The sequence below is a fragment of the Thermobia domestica genome, chromosome 11 (genome assembly GCF_964235325.1).
Source record: "Thermobia domestica chromosome 11, izTheDome1.hap1.1, whole genome shotgun sequence".
Classification (NCBI taxonomy): Eukaryota; Metazoa; Arthropoda; class Insecta; order Zygentoma; family Lepismatidae; genus Thermobia; species Thermobia domestica.
This window is the reverse complement of record NC_137464.1, coordinates 196091777-196100849: the sequence shown is the minus strand read 5'-3', so window position 1 is coordinate 196100849 and position 9073 is coordinate 196091777.

Below are 9073 nucleotides of genomic sequence, written 5' to 3'. Positions count from 1 at the left end.
CTTTTATTAGGTAAGGTAGGGTAAAAATGGATCCAAAATTTAATGAAAATCATAGAGCGAAAAAAATATTTTTGACTATTCAATTCATCATGTTGCAGCAAATCTAGGAAAATTAATACAAAAGAAAACTAGAAAGTTAAGAATGATTTGTTTTGGAGATAGCTCGAATTACCTATATACTTATATAATATGTATGTCCATGTATCGCAAGTAATTTTTAATCAATATAAAATTTCTAGGTAATGAAGCAAGATTAGTTTTCTCGAATAAAGATTGCATGCACCGTTGAGAGCTCAGGAATAAGATTAATCTATGTTATGGCACTGGATATGTGCTTACGTAATGCATTACGATCTTATGAACTTGTATAAGACACAGAATGCACTTAAAATGAGACGCGAACTATATGAAACAGCGGACTTTGAATCTAACTTGTTTTGTGATCCAACTCGAGACCTCAGATAGCAAAGATGAGTGTAGTAGCTCCCACCACAAGGTTCAGGACGTTCGTGTTATAAAGTGTCAATTAAACACGGAGATGTGAAACGGTAATATAACATTTCATCAATTTCAAACAAAATACGTATATTGTAGTAATAATTTAACCTATTTGTTAAGATAGTGAACGTTATTTTTGGTTTTTAAAATGACAGTCAAAGCAGAATGTATTGAATAATAAATGAGAAATTGTGAAGTTTCAATTTCGGTACGATTAAATACATTCGTGCTGCTATGTGTTGCGTTATCCGTTAGGAGGTATTGAACAATTCTGATTCAAAGGAAGGAAATAAACTACTGTAGAGTACTGGAGTTAATTTAATAGAGTTTAAATGTATCCGCAGTTCTGAGGCTATATGAGACAAAGTCTATTGCTGAGAGTCAAATATGAGTTCTATTAGGGTTTTAGCGTGATATATCCACTGATCATTGAACCTGGAATACGCGCATGGAAAGCATTACCACTAGCAAATTAGCTACGAAGAGGTACACGATACCATAATTCAAAGTCAAAATAAAAGGAAAAAATAAGCGGAAACGACAGACTGTACGAGAATGATAGTTTCACTATTTTAATTTCACACTATTTATTTCGAGACTTTCGAGACTTTCGAGACGAGACCGAGATTTGGTACTCGAGACCGAGACCGAGATCGAGACACGCATTTGTTGACCGAGACGAGACCGAGACCGAGATGGTGACTTTTTACTCGAGACGAGACCGAGACCGAGACCATTATTTATCAACCGAGACGAGACCGAGACTGTGCAAAGTCTCGTCTCGTCTCGTCTCGATACCATCCCTACTTTTAATCATCCTGGATGTAAAGCATAATTTGTTGAGAAATCGCCACGTTTATACTAAGCCACTTATTTCTTCACCACTGTATATAACGGAGGAGAGTCCCGTGGTGTTTCACTGATTTCCTAATTAATTTACTTCGGTGACTTTCTTTGGTGGAACAAAAATGTTATAACAGTTAGGGTCTGGATGTTCGTGAAATTCGCTGCTTGGGCACACATAATCACATCAGAGGCCTGAGAAACAACAAGAATTTCATTATTAATATGAAAATTTGTATTTGTACATACAGAGATATGTTTTTCTAAACTACGGTTTCATTTTTCTACCTAGTACCTACACTCTTTCTGGATTGGATTAGAACATTTTCAGCAACTCCTCGTAAATTCTCTCTCTCTCTCTCTCTCCCTCTCTCTCTCTCTCTCTCTCTCTCTCTCTCTCTCTATATATATATATATATATATATATATATATATATATATATAGAGAGAGAGAGAGAGAGAGAGAGAGATACGTAGCATATAATACTAGACGAATGTGTTACTCGTAACATACGCGAAAGTAATTCAATTTATGTTTAGGCTTCAAAAGTTTCATTGAAAAATATTTCATATGCAGACGTTACTTATTTGTTAGTTACAAATTTTACCTGAAATAAGTTTAATTTATAATCATATAGGTCTAATATAAAAACAGCAACGAAATTACACAATGTAATGTAAAATAAGTCAAACGTAATAAATATGTCATATTTGGTATGGCAAATAGCCGCCCCCCTGAAAATGTATCTGTCCCTCCTTTGCCCCCCTAAGAACTTAAAGCTGGTGTTGTCACTGAGCCGTGGCTAAACCTAACAGCTTTCTGGATGCTTTCACTATTTTAAAAATATTAGTAGTATCGTAGTAGGCCTATTTTAAAAATATTAGTCCTTAGTAGTATCGTTTACGTACAAAAAGGTGTTGCCTAATGCTTAATTTATTAGTTATTTTACTTTCCAGTACAGAAGTTAAGAGATGTGAACTTGAAGTTTAGGCTAGAATAAGAAACGACCAGGAATAAAACCCAGGACGAAATTCACATGCACTAGCCACTAGACTATTAGGAAGGGTGACAAATAATTTGAAAATTGTTTTCAATTTTCATGAAAAAGACCAGAAGAGTAGCTTGTAGTACTTTCGTATGATATAGAACTGTAATATAAATCTGTATCTGTTGGAATTATCTATCAACTTCCCTAACATTTAATTTTTGTATAAAAATTAAAATCTCTTCAAATTCAAGTTAACTTGAACAACATTGAATGTCCGTACTTTTAAGAGTCGTATTATCTTAAACACATATAGATGGCTGGAGATTTGAAATATATATAATACTTGAAACTAATCTGTACATTGTACTGGGAATTTAGCCTTTCAATATTTAATAATTGCTGCATACATTCAGTATGTTGCTTGATTTATATTAATCTGAAAATTAATAATATTTAACCAAAATTCTATTGTTTCTCCAAGCTTGCCAGGTAAATTATTGACTGTATATGCAGAAATACAACGGTAAACAAATAATCATAATCTACAAGTAATCGTTGTAACTTCACCCAGTTCAAGGTCTTACTTTTGAATCTTATATTTGCTTCTATGCATTAAACAAAAGAAATATAGAGTACTGACAATGTATTCTGAAACCATCCTGACTTATAAGCTTGTAGATAAAAAGAAAAAGAAAAAAAAAGAAAACTGAAATTTTGTAAAATTCAAATATCTACAAAAAAAATAAAATTTTATTGATAAACACTTGGTTTTACATGCAGTAATCAAGTTGACAAAAATGTTTCCAATACGATACAATGCATTCTCTGATCGTTACAAAAGTAATAACATAAGAGAGTGCCCACCCTTAATGCATCAGTGTCGAATACTATGGTTATTATATGTCTATTTACAATAAATAGGAAGATGGCTACAACGGGTTAAAAATTTTATTTTGTCAAAAGGTTTTATTTCGAGAAGATTTTATTTCATATATAACCGCTACCAGGTTATAGAAGGATTTTTTGTGGACACTCTGTATATTTCGTGAAGACAGTGATTATTATTTTCGATTTATACTTTATTCTGCAACGCATATAAGTTCTTTCTTTGGTGGGAATTGCTTCTTTCCCACACAATTGGACAAAGAAGTCTTTCATCGTTTTTTCATATATATATTTAAAACATTGATTTTGCTGAGAACATTTCAGTTAGTGACTAACCATTTCAGTGTTTCTCCCTGACTTATTATATGCACAGTATATATTCTGCAGTTATTTGGAACTGAATTAAGTGCTTTCTTTAATCGCTTATGGAAACATTATAATAGATTAGAGAAATATGGGCTGACCAGATGTCCCAGTAGCCGAAGTGGCGCCGACTGCGTTGTATTCCAGTTCGTTATCTGTACTTTCTCACGCCAGTGTTATCGCCGTGTCTAGTGCATTATGGGCAGTTGACTAAAATTAACATAAATTGTTTTCCGTATTCTGTTTGTATGTGCATACAGGTGAGTAACTGAGTAATTTTTGAAATGAACTGCCAACACTATTCCGTTGACCATTGCAACCCGTAGCTTGAGCTTGGACGCTCAGGGAGTTTGACTCCAGGTCTGGAAGATGCAACCACGCATCTCGCGTTGAACTTCAAACATAAGTTGTGTTAAGGGGCACAAGCTATTTAGCCGGTGAAGGACGAGTTCTTACGGCTAGCCCCAATCAGTGAAATCCCAGGTCCTCAGACCTTGTGCGTTTAAAATGTTACATACGCGCCCTCCAATATCTGTATTCCATTGTGGAGATCTTCTTTTGTGTGTTTACTGAAGATTCACCTTTACGCTGCAGGACTGTTCAGCGTAACAACTGGATTCATCGTGGGACGATCCAGACAACTTTTCCCCAGTGCGAATCCCCCAAGTGTGTTAATGGTGTGAGCAAAGTATTTATAGTGATACCTGAATTATAATCATATATAGAGAAAGGGCTCTATTTCCCGAAAAGGGCAAAACGTAATTTCAGCGGCAAAATTTATTAGTGTCCAGTGTTGTATTCATTTCTCTTCGTTATTTTTTTTTCAAAATAGTGTTCTAATAAATAAGTATAGTGTCAATTAATCCAGTGTGTTTTCGTTGTTTGTATGAGTGATGTTTGTGTGCGTTATGGTCTGGATGACCGTCTGATCGTCCGTGAGGTTTTCGAGACGAGACACCCGAACCTCTCGGCGCCTAATGCTCATCTCATTATTGAGACCGACGAGCTTTTTGGGAAACAGTTTGTAACCTTTCTTGGAGAGGTCTTCGTCGTCCTGTCCAGGTAAGTTAAAGTATCAGGAGTATACTTATTGGTAATACCACGAGCCGAGGACAGCGAACAGAACTGAGGTGGTTATAAATAAATGACGCCCGAACTACCGACCCGAATCGAGACCGTTGGTGCTCGAATACTTATAAGATTAATATTTTAATATACCATTTCTCTTTCAGCTTAGTACCAGGAATTTGAAAAAATATTCTTTTTCAGGTGATTTTAATAATATGTTTTAGTGATAGTTTATTTTATCCTAATTGTACGTTTTGTTTTATTCTTGTTGAAGATGGCATACAACGAAGCAGATTTGTTTACTAAGATAAACTTACTTTTTAAAGAGAATATTGAAGATTTAAAAAAGGAAAATAAAGAAAACCTAGATGGATTAGAACAAAGAAATAAAGAGAATATTGATAGATTAGAAAAAGAACTAAAGAGCGAATTAGGGCAAAAGATAGACGGTTTACGGGACGTGTTTCGTGAAAATAGTCAGCAAACGGAAACTGCTGAAAACAAAATACCGGAATGTGAACCCCAGGTACAGTCAGATGTTCCTACTGAATACGAAACACCGGAAATTGAACCTCAGTTAGTGACTGATATTCCTAGTGTAAACAAAACATTGGAATTGGAACCTGAGCCAGACACTAACACTCTTAATGAAAAGGTAACGCAGAAATCTGAACTCCAACCAGAGACAGGTAGTCTAAACCAACCTCGTAACAAATCTGGCAACGATTTTATTCATTCAGTATCTAGCAACACCACTTGTAGTATCAGAAGTAGTGAAATCCACGAACATATGATTGTAGACGACAGAGGTCGTAAGCGCACAAAACAAACTACCACAAACTACAGAGAGAAAAAGCGTAAACGAAGTTACAGTTATTGTAATAAGCAAAGATACCAAGTTCAGATCGTAAACAATACGAAATTTAAAGGGAATCAGAACCAAGACCGCACTCGAAAAGGTAGTAACAGAAACAGAAGGAGTCGTAAATCATGGCCACGAAATATGAGTTATCACAAACGAGATTGGAAACGCAACTTGAGTGAGAACATTAAGAGTATTTTTGTACATAGAGGTAACCACCGTAGAAATAGACGAACAAACCGTAATTATCAAAGCAGAAACAGTAATCATAGAAAAAAAAAAGTAACCAAGACTTTGTGTGTTGATACAAATTTTTCTCCTAGGAGAGCGACGCATTTCTAAGCGATAAACATGTATTCATTTTCTTTCTTTTTGCTTTTAGTTTTTGGATAGAACACCTGGACACGAAAAGAAGAACTACGCATTTCTTTTAAAACTCTTTTTTGCTTCCAGCTTTTAACTGTTCAGCAAAGAGCAGATAACACGTTTTTCTTTCTTTATTTTGATAAGATAGTCGCTGCATTCTCGACCACCTGTGTTTATGGTTACGAATAACGGGTGATACACAGCTGATTAATTCTTTTCCTCTTTTTGTCTTTGCTCCGTGTAGCACTTCATACCTCAGTCAGCTGTGCATTTGTGTTGCAAACCTTATCACTGACTTACTATTAGTTTAATGTCATTAATTTTTTCTTGTTTTCATTTCAGATGTTTGAATTTAGATCTTTTAGTAAATAATTAACGTATCACATACGTAGGGGAATTGCATTTTAAAAGCAATTTGAAATCTTGGCGCGATTTCCGTACCCCCAGCTAGTGGGAAGATATTTTGTCCTTATATTTTTATTAAATGTTTTAAATTTTAAATCCCTTTTTAGGATCCTTTCCCACTTTCGAAATTCTCAAATATGTTACTACATGTTATTTACAATAAATATTTGATTTTCTTTTAGAAAAAAAAAGAAGAAGAATGTATCCAGATGCGCAGAATCAGAAAAATTTTAGTTGTTACTTATATATATAGTTGTATGTTTATAATTAAAATTTAGTATGTAATCACATACGTAGGGGAATTGCATTTTAAAAGCAATTTGATATCTTGGCGAGATATCCGTACCTCAGCTAGTGGGAAGATGTTTTGGCGTTATAATATATATTTTTATTGTGTTTTAAAATTTTAAAATTTATGCGGTTACACATACAATCTTGTATATCTTTTAAAATAGGTATAAAGGTCAAGAACAACATTTTATGCGATGGTTTTGTATCAGATTATCGATGTTACTCCATAAAATAGAGAACAACATCTTATGCGGTTTTTAAGGTTTATAGATGTAACTCCGTAGCGTGGAAAAATATCTCGTATTGGACCTATTTGTAACGTTCCACTACATAAGTTCTAGTGAAAGTTTTGTAGTATTGTAGTAATTTCAAGTGTTTTATTGTAGGTAGTTTATGTAGTAATGGTATTGATGTCGTTGGGAATATGGTGACTCTTGAGAATATTGTGTGCATGGATATAACTAACTCTATGACCTATGGAACCCGGAGGTTCAATGCTGCGTTTACAAAAACTCTCCACTGACTTCTATCTTTAGCCAACTGGGTCCAGTTTCTACTTTGTATTCCTATATTTGCGAGATCCATCTTAATATTGTCCTCTCATCTAGGCCTATGTCTTCCTAATGGTCGTCTTCAGTTTGGTCTTCCAGTCAAGACTTTGAAAGTGTTTCTACTTTCTTCCATCCTAGCTACATGACATGCCTACCAAAGCCACCTAGACTTTATGACCCTAGCTGTGTTTGGTAAAGCGCATAAATTATGTGCTTCCTCATTATGAAGTTTCCGCCATTCCCCTTTCCTGTTCCTCTTGGCTCCCAATATTCGCCTCAGGATCTTGTTCTCTAATACTTTTAGTCTATGTTCTTCCCCCAGAGTAAGCGACCCTGTTTCGCAACCATAGAGAACAACAGGCATGAGTATCGTTTTATATATTTTAAGCTTCGAATTCCTCGACAGAATTCGCGACGACAAGAGATTTTGAACTGAATAATAATACGAATTCCCTGCTTTTAGTCGACATTTAATTTCTTCGTGAATATGATTTTCCTCTGTTAATACTGCTCCTAGATATTTGAAACTATCCACTTTATCAAAAGTATTATTTAATATTTTAACGCATCCATAATTTGCTGTACTACGGTCCCGACGCACTTCCATGTATTTAGTTTTCTCTGCACTTACTTCTAAATTCATGTCTCTGCAAGCGTTTAATAAGACCTCTGCATTTCTTTTTATTGTTTTCCTATCATCGCCTATTAAATTTACATAATCAGCATACGCCATAACCTGGTGAACTCCGTTCAATTCTAGGCCCTGGTTGCTATCTTTGATTTTCTTTATAGCGTATTCCAGGACAAAGTTGAATAATAATGGCGACAACGCATCTCCTTGTTTCAGGCATAATCCTCGTGAAAGCTCGTGGACAAAACATTGTACAATGTCCTTACAGAATTTGTAATACTGAAAAACTAATTAGGTTAATTGCGGTATGCTTAAATGAATCCGAAAGTAAAGTCCTTTTAGCAAAATTTTTTACCACGAGCTTTCACGTCGATAATGGCCTGAAACAAGGAGAAGCGTTGTCGCCACTAATTCGGAATCTGACATACCCATGTATTCATTACGACGCAAAATGTGTAAAAATGGCACGAATTTGTCCTTAACTGAATCTACAAACAATATCGGCATTGTTCGGTTTAAAGAGGGCAGTGTGTATGGCGGATTGTCTATATTTCGAGGATAGCTCTTCGAATTTCAACCCTATAAGTGTTTGATCCATTACATGTTTTGTCGAATTATAGGTAGGTAATCAGAAATCAATTAAGCTGAAGTTATGTTATTATTGTTAGATTTCAAGTTTTGTTTAATTGTAGCAAAAGAATATATTTAAAAATAGCACAAATAAAAGTAAAATGAAAATTTTGGCAAGCCCAAATTTTGGTGAATTTTGCATTTTGTTCCTAAAAAGTTATATTAATCACATTTTTTCTTCAGACTATACCCGTCTATTTGTGAAAGGCGCAAAGCTTAAATCCTTGTTTGGTGTTTCTTAAATGCATGGTTCAGGGTCATCATTTCAGATTTGGCTGAGAGGGAAGACCCCTACCGACATAAAAGTTCCACGTTTTTATTAGTATATCAGTAGACAGGCTATTAAAGTAGATGTGTTCCTTAAGTTTCAGGTCACATCTGAATCTGAGAAGCATCAAAATTGGGCATCCTATCATGAATCATTTCAGCGATTGCCAAATGGATCGACAACAAAAATTGCGATTTTACCACTGTTTGTAGAACTGACTCATTCACCTACCATGATGCTGCATTCTATGAGAACTGTGAAAGACATCGTAAGACATGTCAATGAGAAAGAAACACCAGTTCTTGTTCTGAATGCTATATGCAAACATGTTCAATACGTCCTTTCAAACAGTTCCCTTGGATAAAAGAAGTCTCTACAAATGATGGGTGGGCTTCATATCGAGCAAGCTGACATGCGAGCTTT